The following is an 18,969-nucleotide window of genomic DNA, read 5'->3' on the forward strand; positions in this document are numbered from 1 at the left end:
GTAGAAGACAAGATAAGAAAAAAAAGAGAGAAAAGGAGAGGAAAAGAGGAGAAATTCATTTCTCCTGACCTAACCCTCCATCACCAAAGCTTTAAATGTTGATTTGGATCATAAATTATTTTCCAAAAACGTAGTTTGGTATCTTTGTGTGCACAGTGACTTGACCCGGGTCTGTCTCACCTATAAAGAGCCTGTGTGTGGCTGCACTCCTCGTTTACGGCCATACCACTCTGAACACGCCCGATCTCGTCCGATCTCGGAAGCTAAGCAGGGTCGGGCCGGGTTAGTACTTGGATGGGAGACCGCCTGGGAATACCTGGTGCCGTAAGCATTTTCGCCCTCTAAGCAGCGGGGGGCGCTGTTTCTCCATCACTGTCATTTCAGGAAATATTATTGCAGCTTTTTACACTTCACTCAATGCTGCACAGCTGTACAAAAGTACAATAACATTTAAAGAGCTTTAAAAAGGAATATAACTGAGAAACTTCTACAATTTGCAAATTAACACTCCCTCTGTCCTGGTATTCTGTATACGCCCCCTCCCCACACACAGAGAGAGAGAGAGAGAGAGAGAGAGAGAGAGAGAGAGACCGTGTGTGTGTGTGTGTGTGTGTGTGGAAGTGAGGAAAAGCCAAAGATGGTTCCAGCTGGCTTTGAACCCATAAACATTTCAAAAAACATTGAAGTTACATTAGGAAAGATATATGAAAGCACACAATCAGAAAACCAGTATTGTACATGGTCATAATATATGAAGAATAAATGCACATGAGAAGTGAATGAGACGAGCCACTGTGTGATGATGAAGATGATGATGAAGATGATGAAGATGATGATGATGACCATCGTGAGCGTAGGAGTTGTTAGTGGTCACTTTTTATGTTCTATGTGTGGATTATCAGTTTCATGAGGTAAGACTTGACTAACCAGAAATGTGTGTTTCTAATGAAGGCATCATGTTAATTGTGATATTCATGAACTTTAACGTAGTTGTGTGTACACAATGACTTGACCCGGGTCTGTCTCACCTATAAAGAGCCTGTGTGTGGCTGCACTCCTCGTTTACGGCCATACCACTCTGAACACGCCCGATCTCGTCCGATCTCGGAAGCTAAGCAGGGTCGGGCCGGGTTAGTACTTGGATGGGAGACCGCCTGGGAATACCCGGTGCCGTAAGCATTTTTGCCCTCTAAGCAGCGGGGGGCGCTGTTTCTCCTTCACTGTCATTTCAGGAAATATTATTGCAGCTTTTTACACTTCACTCAATGCTGCACAGCTGTACAAAAGTACAATAACATTTAAAGAGCTTTAAAAAGGAATATAACTGAGAACCTCTTTCAATTGGCTAATTATTCAACATCACAATTATATGAACAAAGATGAAGAAAGTTCTACAGCTGTGCAGCATTGAGTGAAGTGTAAAATGCGACAATAATATTTACTAAATGACACTGGGGTAGAAGACAAGATAAGAAAAAAAAGAGAGAAAAGGAGAGGAAAAGAGGAGAAATTCATTTCTCCTGACCTAACCCTCCATCACCAAAGCTTTAAATGTTGATTTGGATCATAAATTATTTTCCAAAAACGTAGTTTGGTATCTTTGTGTGCACAGTGACTTGACCCGGGTCTGTCTCACCTATAAAGAGCCTGTGTGTGGCTGCACTCCTCGTTTACGGCCATACCACTCTGAACACGCCCGATCTCGTCCGATCTCGGAAGCTAAGCAGGGTCGGGCCGGGTTAGTACTTGGATGGGAGACCGCCTGGGAATACCCGGTGCCGTAAGCATTTTCGCCCTCTAAGCAGCGGGGGGCGCTGTTTCTCCTTCACTGTCATTTCAGGAAATATTATTGCAGCTTTTTACACTTCACTCAATGCTGCACAGCTGTACAAAAGTACAATAACATTTAAAGAGCTTTAAAAAGGAATATAACTGAGAAACTTCTACAATTTGCAAATTAACACTCCCTCTGTCCTGGTATTCTGTATACGCCCCCTCCCCACACACAGAGAGAGAGAGAGAGAGAGAGAGAGAGAGAGAGAGAGACCGTGTGTGTGTGTGTGTGTTTGTGTGTGGAAGTGAGGAAAAGCCAAAGATGGTTCCAGCTGGCTTTGAACCCATAAACATTTCAAAAAACATTGAAGTTACATTAGGAAAGATATATGAAAGCACACAATCAGAAAACCAGTATTGTACATGGTCATAATATATGAAGAATAAATGCACATGAGAAGTGAATGAGACGAGCCACTGTGTGATGATGAAGATGATGATGAAGATGATGAAGATGATGATGATGACCATCGTGAGCGTAGGAGTTGTTAGTGGTCACTTTTTATGTTCTATGTGTGGATTATCAGTTTCATGAGGTAAGACTTGACTAACCAGAAATGTGTGTTTCTAATGAAGGCATCATGTTAATTGTGATATTCATGAACTTTAACGTAGTTGTGTGTACACAATGACTTGACCCGGGTCTGTCTCACCTATAAAGAGCCTGTGTGTGGCTGCACTCCTCGTTTACGGCCATACCACTCTGAACACGCCCGATCTCGTCCGATCTCGGAAGCTAAGCAGGGTCGGGCCGGGTTAGTACTTGGATGGGAGACCGCCTGGGAATACCCGGTGCCGTAAGCATTTTCGCCCTCTAAGCAGCGGGGGGCGCTGTTTCTCCTTCACTGTCATTTCAGGAAATATTATTGCAGCTTTTTACACTTCACTCAATGCTGCACAGCTGTACAAAAGTACAATAACATTTAAAGAGCTTTAAAAAGGAATATAACTGAGAACCTCTTTCAATTGGCTAATTATTCAACATCACAATTATATGAACAAAGATGAAGAAAGTTCTACAGCTGTGCAGCATTGAGTGAAGTGTAAAATGCGACAATAATATTTACTAAATGACACTGGGGTAGAAGACAAGATAAGAAAAAAAAGAGAGAAAAGGAGAGGAAAAGAGGAGAAATTCATTTCTCCTGACCTAACCCTCCATCACCAAAGCTTTAAATGTTGATTTGGATCATAAATTATTTTCCAAAAACGTAGTTTGGTATCTTTGTGTGCACAGTGACTTGACCCGGGTCTGTCTCACCTATACAGAGCCTGTGTGTGGCTGCACTCCTCGTTTACGGCCATACCACTCTGAACACGCCCGATCTCGTCCGATCTCGGAAGCTAAGCAGGGTCGGGCCGGGTTAGTACTTGGATGGGAGACCGCCTGGGAATACCCGGTGCCGTAAGCATTTTCGCCCTCTAAGCAGCGGGGGGCGCTGTTTCTCCTTCACTGTCATTTCAGGAAATATTATTGCAGCTTTTTACACTTCACTCAATGCTGCACAGCTGTACAAAAGTACAATAACATTTAAAGAGCTTTAAAAAGGAATATAACTGAGAAACTTCTACAATTTGCAAATTAACACTCCCTCTGTCCTGGTATTCTGTATACGCCCCCTCCCCACACACAGAGAGAGAGAGAGAGAGAGAGAGAGAGAGAGAGAGAGAGAGAGAGAGAGACCGTGTGTGTGTGTGTGTGTGTGTGTGTGGAAGTGAGGAAAAGCCAAAGATGGTTCCAGCTGGCTTTGAACCCATAAACATTTCAAAAAACATTGAAGTTACATTAGGAAAGATATATGAAAGCACACAATCAGAAAACCAGTATTGTACATGGTCATAATATATGAAGAATAAATGCACATGAGAAGTGAATGAGACGAGCCACTGTGTGATGATGAAGATGATGATGAAGATGATGAAGATGATGATGATGACCATCGTGAGAATAGGAGTTGTTAGTGGTCACTTTTTATGTTCTATGTGTGGATTATCAGTTTCATGAGGTAAGACTTGACTAACCAGAAATGTGTGTTTCTAATGAAGGCATCATGTTAATTGTGATATTCATGAACTTTAACGTAGTTGTGTGTACACAATGACTTGACCCGGGTCTGTCTCACCTATAAAGAGCCTGTGTGTGGCTGCACTCCTCGTTTACGGCCATACCACTCTGAACACGCCCGATCTCGTCAGATCTAGGAAGCTAAGCAGGGTCGGGCCGGGTTAGTACTTGGATGGGAGACCGCCTGGGAATACCTGGTGCCGTAAGCATTTTCGCCCTCTAAGCAGCGGGGGGCGCTGTTTCTCCTTCACTGTCATTTCAGGAAATATTATTGCAGCTTTTTACACTTCACTCAATGCTGCACAGCTGTACAAAAGTACAATAACATTTAAAGAGCTTTAAAAAGGAATATAACTGAGAACCTCTTTCAATTGGCTAATTATTCAACATCACAATTATATGAACAAAGATGAAGAAAGTTCTACAGCTGTGCAGCATTGAGTGAAGTGTAAAATGCGACAATAATATTTACTAAATGACACTGGGGTAGAAGACAAGATAAGAAAAAAAAGAGAGAAAAGGAGAGGAAAAGAGGAGAAATTCATTTCTCCTGACCTAACCCTCCATCACCAAAGCTTTAAATGTTGATTTGGATCATAAATTATTTTCCAAAAACGTAGTTTGGTATCTTTGTGTGCACAGTGACTTGACCCGGGTCTGTCTCACCTATAAAGAGCCTGTGTGTGGCTGCACTCCTCGTTTACGGCCATACCACTCTGAACACGCCCGATCTCGTCCGATCTCGGAAGCTAAGCAGGGTCGGGCCGGGTTAGTACTTGGATGGGAGACCGCCTGGGAATACCTGGTGCCGTAAGCATTTTCGCCCTCTAAGCAGCGGGGGGCGCTGTTTCTCCATCACTGTCATTTCAGGAAATATTATTGCAGCTTTTTACACTTCACTCAATGCTGCACAGCTGTACAAAAGTACAATAACATTTAAAGAGCTTTAAAAAGGAATATAACTGAGAAACTTCTACAATTTGCAAATTAACACTCCCTCTGTCCTGGTATTCTGTATACGCCCCCTCCCCACACACAGAGAGAGAGAGAGAGAGAGAGAGAGAGAGAGAGAGAGACCGTGTGTGTGTGTGTGTGTGTGTGTGGAAGTGAGGAAAAGCCAAAGATGGTTCCAGCTGGCTTTGAACCCATAAACATTTCAAAAAACATTGAAGTTACATTAGGAAAGATATATGAAAGCACACAATCAGAAAACCAGTATTGTACATGGTCATAATATATGAAGAATAAATGCACATGAGAAGTGAATGAGACGAGCCACTGTGTGATGATGAAGATGATGATGAAGATGATGAAGATGATGATGATGACCATCGTGAGCGTAGGAGTTGTTAGTGGTCACTTTTTATGTTCTATGTGTGGATTATCAGTTTCATGAGGTAAGACTTGACTAACCAGAAATGTGTGTTTCTAATGAAGGCATCATGTTAATTGTGATATTCATGAACTTTAACGTAGTTGTGTGTACACAATGACTTGACCCGGGTCTGTCTCACCTATAAAGAGCCTGTGTGTGGCTGCACTCCTCGTTTACGGCCATACCACTCTGAACACGCCCGATCTCGTCCGATCTCGGAAGCTAAGCAGGGTCGGGCGGGGTTAGTACTTGGATGGGAGACCGCCTGGGAATACCCGGTGCCGTAAGCATTTTTGCCCTCTAAGCAGCGGGGGGCGCTGTTTCTCCTTCACTGTCATTTCAGGAAATATTATTGCAGCTTTTTACACTTCACTCAATGCTGCACAGCTGTACAAAAGTACAATAACATTTAAAGAGCTTTAAAAAGGAATATAACTGAGAACCTCTTTCAATTGGCTAATTATTCAACATCACAATTATATGAACAAAGATGAAGAAAGTTCTACAGCTGTGCAGCATTGAGTGAAGTGTAAAATGCGACAATAATATTTACTAAATGACACTGGGGTAGAAGACAAGATAAGAAAAAAAAGAGAGAAAAGGAGAGGAAAAGAGGAGAAATTCATTTCTCCTGACCTAACCCTCCATCACCAAAGCTTTAAATGTTGATTTGGATCATAAATTATTTTCCAAAAACGTAGTTTGGTATCTTTGTGTGCACAGTGACTTGACCCGGGTCTGTCTCACCTATAAAGAGCCTGTGTGTGGCTGCACTCCTCGTTTACGGCCATACCACTCTGAACACGCCCGATCTCGTCCGATCTCGGAAGCTAAGCAGGGTCGGGCCGGGTTAGTACTTGGATGGGAGACCGCCTGGGAATACCCGGTGCCGTAAGCATTTTCGCCCTCTAAGCAGCGGGGGGCGCTGTTTCTCCTTCACTGTCATTTCAGGAAATATTATTGCAGCTTTTTACACTTCACTCAATGCTGCACAGCTGTACAAAAGTACAATAACATTTAAAGAGCTTTAAAAAGGAATATAACTGAGAAACTTCTACAATTTGCAAATTAACACTCCCTCTGTCCTGGTATTCTGTATACGCCCCCTCCCCACACACAGAGAGAGAGAGAGAGAGAGAGAGAGAGAGAGAGAGAGAGACCGTGTGTGTGTGTGTGTGTGTGTGTGGAAGTGAGGAAAAGCCAAAGATGGTTCCAGCTGGCTTTGAACCCATAAACATTTCAAAAAACATTGAAGTTACATTAGGAAAGATATATGAAAGCACACAATCAGAAAACCAGTATTGTACATGGTCATAATATATGAAGAATAAATGCACATGAGAAGTGAATGAGACGAGCCACTGTGTGATGATGAAGATGATGATGAAGATGATGAAGATGATGATGATGACCATCGTGAGAATAGGAGTTGTTAGTGGTCACTTTTTATGTTCTATGTGTGGATTATCAGTTTCATGAGGTAAGACTTGACTAACCAGAAATGTGTGTTTCTAATGAAGGCATCATGTTAATTGTGATATTCATGAACTTTAACGTAGTTGTGTGTACACAATGACTTGACCCGGGTCTGTCTCACCTATAAAGAGCCTGTGTGTGGCTGCACTCCTCGTTTACGGCCATACCACTCTGAACACGCCCGATCTCGTCAGATCTAGGAAGCTAAGCAGGGTCGGGCCGGGTTAGTACTTGGATGGGAGACCGCCTGGGAATACCTGGTGCCGTAAGCATTTTCGCCCTCTAAGCAGCGGGGGGCGCTGTTTCTCCTTCACTGTCATTTCAGGAAATATTATTGCAGCTTTTTACACTTCACTCAATGCTGCACAGCTGTACAAAAGTACAATAACATTTAAAGAGCTTTAAAAAGGAATATAACTGAGAACCTCTTTCAATTGGCTAATTATTCAACATCACAATTATATGAACAAAGATGAAGAAAGTTCTACAGCTGTGCAGCATTGAGTGAAGTGTAAAATGCGACAATAATATTTACTAAATGACACTGGGGTAGAAGACAAGATAAGAAAAAAAAGAGAGAAAAGGAGAGGAAAAGAGGAGAAATTCATTTCTCCTGACCTAACCCTCCATCACCAAAGCTTTAAATGTTGATTTGGATCATAAATTATTTTCCAAAAACGTAGTTTGGTATCTTTGTGTGCACAGTGACTTGACCCGGGTCTGTCTCACCTATAAAGAGCCTGTGTGTGGCTGCACTCCTCGTTTACGGCCATACCACTCTGAACACGCCCGATCTCGTCCGATCTCGGAAGCTAAGCAGGGTCGGGCCGGGTTAGTACTTGGATGGGAGACCGCCTGGGAATACCCGGTGCCGTAAGCATTTTTGCCCTCTAAGCAGCGGGGGGCGCTGTTTCTCCATCACTGTCATTTCAGGAAATATTATTGCAGCTTTTTACACTTCACTCAATGCTGCACAGCTGTACAAAAGTACAATAACATTTAAAGAGCTTTAAAAAGGAATATAACTGAGAAACTTCTACAATTTGCAAATTAACACTCCCTCTGTCCTGGTATTCTGTATACGCCCCCTCCCCACACACAGAGAGAGAGAGAGAGAGAGAGAGAGAGAGAGAGAGAGACCGTGTGTGTGTGTGTGTGTGTGTGTGGAAGTGAGGAAAAGCCAAAGATGGTTCCAGCTGGCTTTGAACCCATAAACATTTCAAAAAACATTGAAGTTACATTAGGAAAGATATATGAAAGCACACAATCAGAAAACCAGTATTGTACATGGTCATAATATATGAAGAATAAATGCACATGAGACGTGAATGAGACGAGCCACTGTGTGATGATGAAGATGATGATGAAGATGATGAAGATGATGATGATGACCATCGTGAGCGTAGGAGTTGTTAGTGGTCACTTTTTATGTTCTATGTGTGGATTATCAGTTTCATGAGGTAAGACTTGACTAACCAGAAATGTGTGTTTCTAATGAAGGCATCATGTTAATTGTGATATTCATGAACTTTAACGTAGTTGTGTGTACACAATGACTTGACCCGGGTCTGTCTCACCTATAAAGAGCCTGTGTGTGGCTGCACTCCTCGTTTACGGCCATACCACTCTGAACACGCCCGATCTCGTCCGATCTCGGAAGCTAAGCAGGGTCGGGCTGGGTTAGTACTTGGATGGGAGACCGCCTGGGAATACCCGGTGCCGTAAGCATTTTTGCCCTCTAAGCAGCGGGGGGCGCTGTTTCTCCTTCACTGTCATTTCAGGAAATATTATTGCAGCTTTTTACACTTCACTCAATGCTGCACAGCTGTACAAAAGTACAATAACATTTAAAGAGCTTTAAAAAGGAATATAACTGAGAACCTCTTTCAATTGGCTAATTATTCAACATCACAATTATATGAACAAAGATGAAGAAAGTTCTACAGCTGTGCAGCATTGAGTGAAGTGTAAAATGCGACAATAATATTTACTAAATGACACTGGGGTAGAAGACAAGATAAGAAAAAAAAGAGAGAAAAGGAGAGGAAAAGAGGAGAAATTCATTTCTCCTGACCTAACCCTCCATCACCAAAGCTTTAAATGTTGATTTGGATCATAAATTATTTTCCAAAAACGTAGTTTGGTATCTTTGTGTGCACAGTGACTTGACCCGGGTCTGTCTCACCTATAAAGAGCCTGTGTGTGGCTGCACTCCTCGTTTACGGCCATACCACTCTGAACACGCCCGATCTCGTCCGATCTCGGAAGCTAAGCAGGGTCGGGCCGGGTTAGTACTTGGATGGGAGACCGCCTGGGAATACCCGGTGCCGTAAGCGTTTTCGCCCTCTAAGCAGCGGGGGGCGCTGTTTCTCCTTCACTGTCATTTCAGGAAATATTATTGCAGCTTTTTACACTTCACTCAATGCTGCACAGCTGTACAAAAGTACAATAACATTTAAAGAGCTTTAAAAAGGAATATAACTGAGAAACTTCTACAATTTGCAAATTAACACTCCCTCTGTCCTGGTATTCTGTATACGCCCCCTCCCCACACACAGAGAGAGAGAGAGAGAGAGAGAGAGAGAGAGAGAGAGAGAGAGAGAGAGAGAGAGAGACCGTGTGTGTGTGTGTGTGTGTGTGTGGAAGTGAGGAAAAGCCAAAGATGGTTCCAGCTGGCTTTGAACCCATAAACATTTCAAAAAACATTGAAGTTACATTAGGAAAGATATATGAAAGCACACAATCAGAAAACCAGTATTGTACATGGTCATAATATATGAAGAATAAATGCACATGAGAAGTGAATGAGACGAGCCACTGTGTGATGATGAAGATGATGATGAAGATGATGAAGATGATGATGATGACCATCGTGAGCGTAGGAGTTGTTAGTGGTCACTTTTTATGTTCTATGTGTGGATTATCAGTTTCATGAGGTAAGACTTGACTAACCAGAAATGTGTGTTTCTAATGAAGGCATCATGTTAATTGTGATATTCATGAACTTTAACGTAGTTGTGTGTACACAATGACTTGACCCGGGTCTGTCTCACCTATAAAGAGCCTGTGTGTGGCTGCACTCCTCGTTTACGGCTATACCACTCTGAACACGCCCGATCTCGTCCGATCTTGGAAGCTAAGCAGGGTCGGGCCGGGTTAGTACTTGGATGGGAGACCGCCTGGGAATACCCGGTGCCGTAAGCATTTTTGCCCTCTAAGCAGCGGGGGGCGCTGTTTCTCCTTCACTGTCATTTCAGGAAATATTATTGCAGCTTTTTACACTTCACTCAATGCTGCACAGCTGTACAAAAGTACAATAACATTTAAAGAGCTTTAAAAAGGAATATAACTGAGAACCTCTTTCAATTGGCTAATTATTCAACATCACAATTATATGAACAAAGATGAAGAAAGTTCTACAGCTGTGCAGCATTGAGTGAAGTGTAAAATGCGACAATAATATTTACTAAATGACACTGGGGTAGAAGACAAGATAAGAAAAAAAAGAGAGAAAAGGAGAGGAAAAGAGGAGAAATTCATTTCTCCTGACCTAACCCTCCATCACCAAAGCTTTAAATGTTGATTTGGATCATAAATTATTTTCCAAAAACGTAGTTTGGTATCTTTGTGTGCACAGTGACTTGACCCGGGTCTGTCTCACCTATAAAGAGCCTGTGTGTGGCTGCACTCCTCGTTTACGGCCATACCACTCTGAACACGCCCGATCTCGTCCGATCTCGGAAGCTAAGCAGGGTCGGGCCGGGTTAGTACTTGGATGGGAGACCGCCTGGGAATACCCGGTGCCGTAAGCATTTTCGCCCTCTAAGCAGCGGGGGGCGCTGTTTCTCCTTCACTGTCATTTCAGGAAATATTATTGCAGCTTTTTACACTTCACTCAATGCTGCACAGCTGTACAAAAGTACAATAACATTTAAAGAGCTTTAAAAAGGAATATAACTGAGAAACTTCTACAATTTGCAAATTAACACTCCCTCTGTCCTGGTATTCTGTATACGCCCCCTCCCCACACACAGAGAGAGAGAGAGAGAGAGAGAGAGAGAGAGAGAGAGACCGTGTGTGTGTGTGTGTGTGTGTGTGGAAGTGAGGAAAAGCCAAAGATGGTTCCAGCTGGCTTTGAACCCATAAACATTTCAAAAAACATTGAAGTTACATTAGGAAAGATATATGAAAGCACACAATCAGAAAACCAGTATTGTACATGGTCATAATATATGAAGAATAAATGCACATGAGAAGTGAATGAGACGAGCCACTGTGTGATGATGAAGATGATGATGAAGATGATGAAGATGATGATGATGACCATCGTGAGCGTAGGAGTTGTTAGTGGTCACTTTTTATGTTCTATGTGTGGATTATCAGTTTCATGAGGTAAGACTTGACTAACCAGAAATGTGTGTTTCTAATGAAGGCATCATGTTAATTGTGATATTCATGAACTTTAACGTAGTTGTGTGTACACAATGACTTGACCCGGGTCTGTCTCACCTATAAAGAGCCTGTGTGTGGCTGCACTCCTCGTTTACGGCCATACCACTCTGAACACGCCCGATCTCGTCCGATCTCGGAAGCTAAGCAGGGTCGGGCCGGGTTAGTACTTGGATGGGAGACCGCCTGGGAATACCCGGTGCCGTAAGCATTTTCGCCCTCTAAGCAGCGGGGGGCGCTGTTTCTCCTTCACTGTCATTTCAGGAAATATTATTGCAGCTTTTTACACTTCACTCAATGCTGCACAGCTGTACAAAAGTACAATAACATTTAAAGAGCTTTAAAAAGGAATATAACTGAGAACCTCTTTCAATTGGCTAATTATTCAACATCACAATTATATGAACAAAGATGAAGAAAGTTCTACAGCTGTGCAGCATTGAGTGAAGTGTAAAATGCGACAATAATATTTCCTAAATGACACTGGGGTAGAAGACAAGATAAGAAAAAAAAGAGAGAAAAGGAGAGGAAAAGAGGAGAAATTCATTTCTCCTGACCTAACCCTCCATCACCAAAGCTTTAAATGTTGATTTGGATCATAAATTATTTTCCAAAAACGTAGTTTGGTATCTTTGTGTGCACAGTGACTTGACCCGGGTCTGTCTCACCTATACAGAGCCTGTGTGTGGCTGCACTCCTCGTTTACGGCCATACCACTCTGAACACGCCCGATCTCGTCCGATCTCGGAAGCTAAGCAGGGTCGGGCTGGGTTAGTACTTGGATGGGAGACCGCCTGGGAATACCCGGTGCCGTAAGCATTTTTGCCCTCTAAGCAGCGGGGGGCGCTGTTTCTCCTTCACTGTCATTTCAGGAAATATTATTGCAGCTTTTTACACTTCACTCAATGCTGCACAGCTGTACAAAAGTACAATAACATTTAAAGAGCTTTAAAAAGGAATATAACTGAGAACCTCTTTCAATTGGCTAATTATTCAACATCACAATTATATGAACAAAGATGAAGAAAGTTCTACAGCTGTGCAGCATTGAGTGAAGTGTAAAATGCGACAATAATATTTACTAAATGACACTGGGGTAGAAGACAAGATAAGAAAAAAAAGAGAGAAAAGGAGAGGAAAAGAGGAGAAATTCATTTCTCCTGACCTAACCCTCCATCGCCAAAGCTTTAAATGTTGATTTGGATCATAAATTATTTTCCAAAAACGTAGTTTGGTATCTTTGTGTGCACAGTGACTTGACCCGGGTCTGTCTCACTTATAAAGAGCCTGTGTGTGGCTGCACTCCTCGTTTACGGCCATACCACTCTGAACACGCCCGATCTCGTCCGATCTCGGAAGCTAAGCAGGGTCGGGCCGGGTTAGTACTTGGATGGGAGACCGCCTGGGAATACCCGGTGCCGTAAGCATTTTCGCCCTCTAAGCAGCGGGGGGCGCTGTTTCTCCTTCACTGTCATTTCAGGAAATATTATTGCAGCTTTTTACACTTCACTCAATGCTGCACAGCTGTACAAAAGTACAATAACATTTAAAAAGCTTTAAAAAGGAATATAACTGAGAAACTTCTACAATTTGCAAATTAACACTCCCTCTGTCCTGGTATTCTGTATACGCCCCCTCCCCACACACAGAGAGAGAGAGAGAGAGAGAGAGAGAGATAGAGAGAGACCGTGTGTGTGTGTGTGTGTGTGTGTGGAAGTGAGGAAAAGCCAAAGATGGTTCCAGCTGGCTTTGAACCCATAAACATTTCAAAAAACATTGAAGTTACATTAGGAAAGATATATGAAAGCACACAATCAGAAAACCAGTATTGTACATGGTCATAATATATGAAGAATAAATGCACATGAGAAGTGAATGAGACGAGCCACTGTGTGATGATGAAGATGATGATGAAGATGATGAAGATGATGATGATGACCATTGTGAGCGTAGGAGTTGTTAGTGGTCACTTTTTATGTTCTATGTGTGGATTATCAGTTTCATGAGGTAAGACTTGACTAACCAGAAATGTGTGTTTCTAATGAAGGCATCATGTTAATTGTGATATTCATGAACTTTAACGTAGTTGTGTGTACACAATGACTTGACCCGGGTCTGTCTCACCTATAAAGAGCCTGTGTGTGGCTGCACTCCTCGTTTACGGCCATACCACTCTGAACACGCCCGATCTCGTCCGATCTTGGAAGCTAAGCAGGGTCGGGCTGGGTTAGTACTTGGATGGGAGACCGCCTGGGAATACCCGGTGCCGTAAGCATTTTTGCCCTCTAAGCAGCGGGGGGCGCTGTTTCTCCTTCACTGTCATTTCAGGAAATATTATTGCAGCTTTTTACACTTCACTCAATGCTGCACAGCTGTACAAAAGTACAATAACATTTAAAGAGCTTTAAAAAGGAATATAACTGAGAACCTCTTTCAATTGGCTAATTATTCAACATCACATTTATATGAACAAAGATGAAGAAAGTTCTACAGCTGTGCAGCATTGAGTGAAGTGTAAAATGCGACAATAATATTTACTAAATGACACTGGGGTAGAAGACAAGATAAGAAAAAAAAGAGAGAAAAGGAGAGGAAAAGAGGAGAAATTCATTTCTCCTGACCTAACCCTCCATCACCAAAGCTTTAAATGTTGATTTGGATCATAAATTATTTTCCAAAAACGTAGTTTGGTATCTTTGTGTGCACAGTGACTTGACCCGGGTCTGTCTCACCTATAAAGAGCCTGTGTGTGGCTGCACTCCTCGTTTACGGCCATACCACTCTGAACACGCCCGATCTCGTCCGATCTCGGAAGCTAAGCAGGGTCGGGCCGGGTTAGTACTTGGATGGGAGACCGCCTGGGAATACCCGGTGCCGTAAGCATTTTCGCCCTCTAAGCAGCGGGGGGCGCTGTTTCTCCTTCACTGTCATTTCAGGAAATATTATTGCAGCTTTTTACACTTCACTCAATGCTGCACAGCTGTACAAAAGTACAATAACATTTAAAGAGCTTTAAAAAGGAATATAACTGAGAAACTTCTACAATTTGCAAGTTAACACTCCCTCTGTCCTGGTATTCTGTATACGCCCCCTCCCCACACACAGAGAGAGAGAGAGAGAGAGAGAGAGAGAGAGAGAGAGAGACCGTGTGTGTGTGTGTGTGTGTGTGTGTGTGGAAGTGAGGAAAAGCCAAAGATGGTTCCAGCTGGCTTTGAACCCATAAACATTTCAAAAAACATTGAAGTTACATTAGGAAAGATATATGAAAGCACACAATCAGAAAACCAGTATTGTACATGGTCATAATATATGAAGAATAAATGCACATGAGAAGTGAATGAGACGAGCCACTGTGTGATGATGAAGATGATGATGAAGATGATGAAGATGATGATGATGACCATCGTGAGCGTAGGAGTTGTTAGTGGTCACTTTTTATGTTCTATGTGTGGATTATCAGTTTCATGAGGTAAGACTTGACTAACCAGAAATGTGTGTTTCTAATGAAGGCATCATGTTAATTGTGATATTCATGAACTTTAACGTAGTTGTGTGTACACAATGACTTGACCCGGGTCTGTCTCACCTATAAAGAGCCTGTGTGTGGCTGCACTCCTCGTTTACGGCCATACCACTCTGAACACGCCCGATCTCGTCCGATCTCGGAAGCTAAGCAGGGTCGGGCCGGGTTAGTACTTGGATGGGAGACCGCCTGGGAATACCCGGTGCCGTAAGCATTTTTGCCCTCTAAGCAGCGGGGGGCGCTGTTTCTCCTTCACTGTCATTTCAGGAAATATTATTGCAGCTTTTTACACTTCACTCAATGCTGCACAGCTGTACAAAAGTACAATAACATTTAAAGAGCTTTAAAAAGGAATATAACTGAGAAACTTCTACAATTTGCAAATTAACACTCCCTCTGTCCTGGTATTCTGTATACGCCCCCTCCCCACACACAGAGAGAGAGAGAGAGAGAGAGAGAGAGAGAGAGAGAGAGAGAGAGAGACCGTGTGTGTGTGTGTGTGTGTGTGTGGAAGTGAGGAAAAGCCAAAGATGGTTCCAGCTGGCTTTGAACCCATAAACATTTCAAAAAACATTGAAGTTACATTAGGAAAGATATATGAAAGCACACAATCAGAAAACCAGTATTGTACATGGTCATAATATATGAAGAATAAATGCACATGAGAAGTGAATGAGACGAGCCACTGTGTGATGATGAAGATGATGATGAAGATGATGAAGATGATGATGATGACCATCGTGAGCGTAGGAGTTGTTAGTGGTCACTTTTTATGTTCTATGTGTGGATTATCAGTTTCATGAGGTAAGACTTGACTAACCAGAAATGTGTGTTTCTAATGAAGGCATCATGTTAATTGTGATATTCATGAACTTTAACGTAGTTGTGTGTACACAATGACTTGACCCGGGTCTGTCTCACCTATAAAGAGCCTGTGTGTGGCTGCACTCCTCGTTTACGGCCATACCACTCTGAACACGCCCGATCTCGTCCGATCTCGGAAGCTAAGCAGGGGTGGGCCGGGTTAGTACTTGGATGGGAGACCGCCTGGGAATACCCGGTGCCGTAAGCATTTTTGCCCTCTAAGCAGCGGGGGGCGCTGTTTCTCCTTCACTGTCATTTCAGGAAATATTATTGCAGCTTTTTACACTTCACTCAATGCTGCACAGCTGTACAAAAGTACAATAACGTTTAAAGAGCTTTAAAAAGGAATATAACTGAGAACCTCTTTCAATTGGCTAATTATTCAACATCACAATTATATGAACAAAGATGAAGAAAGTTCTACAGCTGTGCAGCATTGAGTGAAGTGTAAAATGCGACAATAATATTTACTAAATGACACTGGGGTAGAAGACAAGATAAGAAAAAAAAGAGAGAAAAGGAGAGGAAAAGAGGAGAAATTCATTTCTCCTGACCTAACCCTCCATCACCAAAGCTTTAAATGTTGATTTGGATCATAAATTATTTTCCAAAAACGTAGTTTGGTATCTTTGTGTGCACAGTGACTTGACCCGGGTCTGTCTCACCTATAAAGAGCCTGTGTGTGGCTGCACTCCTCGTTTACGGCCATACCACTCTGAACACGCCCGATCTCGTCCGATCTCGGAAGCTAAGCAGGGTCGGGCCGGGTTAGTACTTGGATGGGAGACCGCCTGGGAATACCCGGTGCCGTAAGCATTTTCGCCCTCTAAGCAGCGGGGGGCGCTGTTTCTCCTTCACTGTCATTTCAGGAAATATTATTGCAGCTTTTTACACTTCACTCAATGCTGCACAGCTGTACAAAAGTACAATAACATTTAAAAAGCTTTAAAAAGGAATATAACTGAGAAACTTCTACAATTTGCAAATTAACACTCCCTCTGTCCTGGTATTCTGTATACGCCCCCTCCCCACACACAGAGAGAGAGAGAGAGAGAGAGAGAGAGAGAGAGAGAGAGACCGTGTGTGTGTGTGTGTGTGTGTGTGTGTGGAAGTGAGGAAAAGCCAAAGATGGTTCCAGCTGGCTTTGAACCCATAAACATTTCAAAAAACATTGAAGTTACATTAGGAAAGATATATGAAAGCACACAATCAGAAAACCAGTATTGTACATGGTCATAATATATGAAGAATAAATGCACATGAGAAGTGAATGAGACGAGCCACTGTGTGATGATGAAGATGATGATGAAGATGATGAAGATGATGATGATGACCATCGTGAGCGTAGGAGTTGTTAGTGGTCACTTTTTATGTTCTATGTGTGGATTATCAGTTTCATGAGGTAAGACTTGACTAACCAGAAATGTGTGTTTCTAATGAAGGCATCATGTTAATTGTGATATTCATGAACTTTAACGTAGTTGTGTGTACACAATGACTTGACCCGGGTCTGTCTCACCTATAAAGAGCCTGTGTGTGGCTGCACTCCTCGTTTACGGCCATACCACTCTGAACACGCCCGATCTCGTCCGATCTCGGAAGCTAAGCAGGGTCGGGCCGGGTTAGTACTTGGATGGGAGACCGCCTGGGTATACCCGGTGCCGTAAGCATTTTCGCCCTCTAAGCAGCGGGGGGCGCTGTTTCTCCTTCACTGTCATTTCAGGAAATATTATTGCAGCTTTTTACACTTCACTCAATGCTGCACAGCTGTACAAAAGTACAATAACATTTAAAGAGCTTTAAAAAGGAATATAACTGAGAACCTCTTTCAATTGGCTAATTATTCAACATCACAATTATATGAACAAAGATGAAGAAAGTTCTACAGCTGTGCAGCATTGAGTGAAGTGTAAAATGCGACAATAATATTTACTAAATGACACTGGGGTAGAAGACAAGATAAGAAAAAGAAGAGAGAAAAGGAGAGGAAAAGAGGAGAAATTCATTTCTCCTGACCTAACCCTCCATCACCAAAGCTTTAAATGTTGATTTGGATCATAAATTATTTTCCAAAAACGTAGTTTGGTATCTTTGTGTGCACAGTGACTTGACCCGGGTCTGTCTCACCTATAAAGAGCCTGTGTGTGGCTGCACTCCTCGTTTACGGCCATACCACTCTGAACACGCCCGATCTCGTCCGAGCTCGGAAGCTAAGCAGGGTCGGGCTGGGTTAGTACTTGGATGGGAGACCGCCTGGGAATACCCGGTGCCGTAAGCATTTTCGCCCTCTAAGCAGCGGGGGGCGCTGTTTCTCCTTCACTGTCATTTCAGGAAATATTATTGCAGCTTTTTACACTTCACTCAATGCTGCACAGCTGTACAAAAGTACAATAACATTTAAAGAGCTTTAAAAAGGAATATAACTGAGAACCTCTTTCAATTGGCTAATTATTCAACATCACAATTATATGAACAAAGATGAAGAAAGTTCTACAGCTGTGCAGCATTGAGTGAAGTGTAAAATGCGACAATAATATTTACTAAATGACACTGGGGTAGAAGACAAGATAAGAAAAAAAAGAGAGAAAAGGAGAGGAAAAGAGGAGAAATTCATTTCTCCTGACCTAACCCTCCATCACCAAAGCTTTAAATGTTGATTTGGATCATAAATTATTTTCCAAAAACGTAGTTTGGTATCTTTGTGTGCACAGTGACATGACCCGGGTCTGTCTCACCTATAAAGAGCCTGTGTGTGGCTGCACTCCTCGTTTACGGCCATACCACTCTGAACACGCCCGATCTCGTCCGATCTCGGAAGCTAAGCAGGGTCGGGCCGGGTTAGTATTTGGATGGGAGACCGCCTGGGAATACCCGGTGCCGTAAGCATTTTCGCCCTCTAAGCAGCGGGGGGCGCTGTTTCTCCTTCACTGTCATTTCAGGAAATATTATTGCAGCTTTTTACACTTCACTCAATGCTGCACAGCTGTACAAAAGTACAATAACATTTAAAGAGCTTTAAAAAGGAATATAACTGAGAAACTTCTACAATTTGCAAATTAACACTCCCTCTGTCCTGGTATTCTGTATACGCCCCCTCCCCACACACAGAGAGAGAGAGAGAGAGAGAGAGAGAGAGAGAGACCGTGTGTGTGTGTGTGTGTGTGTGTGTGTGGAAGTGAGGAAAAGCCAAAGATGGTTCCAGCTGGCTTTGAACCCATAAACATTTCAAAAAACATTGAAGTTACATTAGGAAAGATATATGAAAGCACACAATCAGAAAACCAGTATTGTACATGGTCATAATATATGAAGAATAAATGCACATGAGAAGTGAATGAGACGAGCCACTGTGTGATGATGAAGATGATGATGAAGATGATGAAG

The 18,969-nt window shown here is 42.7% G+C and overlaps 26 non-coding genes across 26 annotated transcripts; all 26 read left to right on the forward strand.

The window, feature by feature from the left end:
* The first annotated feature begins 212 nt into the window (after nt 1-212).
* On the forward strand, nt 213-331 carry LOC142998163 (5S ribosomal RNA). Its single transcript, XR_012962712.1, has one exon. It is a non-coding gene; the product is annotated as a 5S ribosomal RNA (ribosomal RNA).
* Nucleotides 332-1,060: 729 nt separating this feature from the next.
* On the forward strand, nt 1,061-1,179 carry LOC142997602 (5S ribosomal RNA). The gene has a single exon (XR_012962319.1). It is a non-coding gene; the product is annotated as a 5S ribosomal RNA (ribosomal RNA).
* A 489-nt stretch (nt 1,180-1,668) lies between these two features.
* On the forward strand, nt 1,669-1,787 carry LOC142997614 (5S ribosomal RNA). The gene has a single exon (XR_012962330.1). It is a non-coding gene; the product is annotated as a 5S ribosomal RNA (ribosomal RNA).
* Nucleotides 1,788-2,518: 731 nt separating this feature from the next.
* LOC142997625 (5S ribosomal RNA) lies at nt 2,519-2,637 on the forward strand. Its single transcript, XR_012962341.1, has one exon. It is a non-coding gene; the product is annotated as a 5S ribosomal RNA (ribosomal RNA).
* Nucleotides 2,638-3,126: 489 nt separating this feature from the next.
* On the forward strand, nt 3,127-3,245 carry LOC142997636 (5S ribosomal RNA). The gene has a single exon (XR_012962352.1). It is a non-coding gene; the product is annotated as a 5S ribosomal RNA (ribosomal RNA).
* Nucleotides 3,246-3,988: 743 nt separating this feature from the next.
* On the forward strand, nt 3,989-4,107 carry LOC142997084 (5S ribosomal RNA). The gene has a single exon (XR_012961822.1). It is a non-coding gene; the product is annotated as a 5S ribosomal RNA (ribosomal RNA).
* Nucleotides 4,108-4,596: 489 nt separating this feature from the next.
* Nucleotides 4,597-4,715, forward strand: LOC142998283 (5S ribosomal RNA). Its single transcript, XR_012962725.1, has one exon. It is a non-coding gene; the product is annotated as a 5S ribosomal RNA (ribosomal RNA).
* A 729-nt stretch (nt 4,716-5,444) lies between these two features.
* Nucleotides 5,445-5,563, forward strand: LOC142998833 (5S ribosomal RNA). The gene has a single exon (XR_012963123.1). It is a non-coding gene; the product is annotated as a 5S ribosomal RNA (ribosomal RNA).
* A 489-nt stretch (nt 5,564-6,052) lies between these two features.
* Nucleotides 6,053-6,171, forward strand: LOC142997647 (5S ribosomal RNA). Its single transcript, XR_012962363.1, has one exon. It is a non-coding gene; the product is annotated as a 5S ribosomal RNA (ribosomal RNA).
* Nucleotides 6,172-6,902: 731 nt separating this feature from the next.
* On the forward strand, nt 6,903-7,021 carry LOC142997085 (5S ribosomal RNA). The gene has a single exon (XR_012961823.1). It is a non-coding gene; the product is annotated as a 5S ribosomal RNA (ribosomal RNA).
* A 489-nt stretch (nt 7,022-7,510) lies between these two features.
* On the forward strand, nt 7,511-7,629 carry LOC142997659 (5S ribosomal RNA). The gene has a single exon (XR_012962374.1). It is a non-coding gene; the product is annotated as a 5S ribosomal RNA (ribosomal RNA).
* Nucleotides 7,630-8,358: 729 nt separating this feature from the next.
* Nucleotides 8,359-8,477, forward strand: LOC142998660 (5S ribosomal RNA). Its single transcript, XR_012962960.1, has one exon. It is a non-coding gene; the product is annotated as a 5S ribosomal RNA (ribosomal RNA).
* Nucleotides 8,478-8,966: 489 nt separating this feature from the next.
* Nucleotides 8,967-9,085, forward strand: LOC142998629 (5S ribosomal RNA). Its single transcript, XR_012962930.1, has one exon. It is a non-coding gene; the product is annotated as a 5S ribosomal RNA (ribosomal RNA).
* A 749-nt stretch (nt 9,086-9,834) lies between these two features.
* LOC142998847 (5S ribosomal RNA) lies at nt 9,835-9,953 on the forward strand. Its single transcript, XR_012963136.1, has one exon. It is a non-coding gene; the product is annotated as a 5S ribosomal RNA (ribosomal RNA).
* Nucleotides 9,954-10,442: 489 nt separating this feature from the next.
* LOC142997670 (5S ribosomal RNA) lies at nt 10,443-10,561 on the forward strand. The gene has a single exon (XR_012962385.1). It is a non-coding gene; the product is annotated as a 5S ribosomal RNA (ribosomal RNA).
* A 729-nt stretch (nt 10,562-11,290) lies between these two features.
* On the forward strand, nt 11,291-11,409 carry LOC142997682 (5S ribosomal RNA). The gene has a single exon (XR_012962396.1). It is a non-coding gene; the product is annotated as a 5S ribosomal RNA (ribosomal RNA).
* Nucleotides 11,410-11,898: 489 nt separating this feature from the next.
* LOC142998662 (5S ribosomal RNA) lies at nt 11,899-12,017 on the forward strand. Its single transcript, XR_012962962.1, has one exon. It is a non-coding gene; the product is annotated as a 5S ribosomal RNA (ribosomal RNA).
* A 489-nt stretch (nt 12,018-12,506) lies between these two features.
* On the forward strand, nt 12,507-12,625 carry LOC142997693 (5S ribosomal RNA). The gene has a single exon (XR_012962407.1). It is a non-coding gene; the product is annotated as a 5S ribosomal RNA (ribosomal RNA).
* A 729-nt stretch (nt 12,626-13,354) lies between these two features.
* Nucleotides 13,355-13,473, forward strand: LOC142997070 (5S ribosomal RNA). Its single transcript, XR_012961809.1, has one exon. It is a non-coding gene; the product is annotated as a 5S ribosomal RNA (ribosomal RNA).
* A 489-nt stretch (nt 13,474-13,962) lies between these two features.
* LOC142997706 (5S ribosomal RNA) lies at nt 13,963-14,081 on the forward strand. The gene has a single exon (XR_012962419.1). It is a non-coding gene; the product is annotated as a 5S ribosomal RNA (ribosomal RNA).
* Nucleotides 14,082-14,816: 735 nt separating this feature from the next.
* LOC142997718 (5S ribosomal RNA) lies at nt 14,817-14,935 on the forward strand. The gene has a single exon (XR_012962430.1). It is a non-coding gene; the product is annotated as a 5S ribosomal RNA (ribosomal RNA).
* Nucleotides 14,936-15,674: 739 nt separating this feature from the next.
* Nucleotides 15,675-15,793, forward strand: LOC142998636 (5S ribosomal RNA). The gene has a single exon (XR_012962937.1). It is a non-coding gene; the product is annotated as a 5S ribosomal RNA (ribosomal RNA).
* Nucleotides 15,794-16,282: 489 nt separating this feature from the next.
* On the forward strand, nt 16,283-16,401 carry LOC142997729 (5S ribosomal RNA). The gene has a single exon (XR_012962441.1). It is a non-coding gene; the product is annotated as a 5S ribosomal RNA (ribosomal RNA).
* Nucleotides 16,402-17,136: 735 nt separating this feature from the next.
* Nucleotides 17,137-17,255, forward strand: LOC142998750 (5S ribosomal RNA). The gene has a single exon (XR_012963046.1). It is a non-coding gene; the product is annotated as a 5S ribosomal RNA (ribosomal RNA).
* Nucleotides 17,256-17,744: 489 nt separating this feature from the next.
* Nucleotides 17,745-17,863, forward strand: LOC142998745 (5S ribosomal RNA). The gene has a single exon (XR_012963041.1). It is a non-coding gene; the product is annotated as a 5S ribosomal RNA (ribosomal RNA).
* Nucleotides 17,864-18,352: 489 nt separating this feature from the next.
* LOC142998720 (5S ribosomal RNA) lies at nt 18,353-18,471 on the forward strand. The gene has a single exon (XR_012963018.1). It is a non-coding gene; the product is annotated as a 5S ribosomal RNA (ribosomal RNA).
* The last annotated feature ends 498 nt before the right edge of the window (nt 18,472-18,969 follow it).

This window comes from Genypterus blacodes, unplaced genomic scaffold (genome assembly GCF_046128005.1).
Source record: "Genypterus blacodes isolate CSIRO-AG114 ecotype Tasmania unplaced genomic scaffold, CSIRO-AGI_Gbla_v1 ptg000039l_1, whole genome shotgun sequence".
In the NCBI taxonomy this organism is placed as follows: Eukaryota; Metazoa; Chordata; class Actinopteri; order Ophidiiformes; family Ophidiidae; genus Genypterus; species Genypterus blacodes.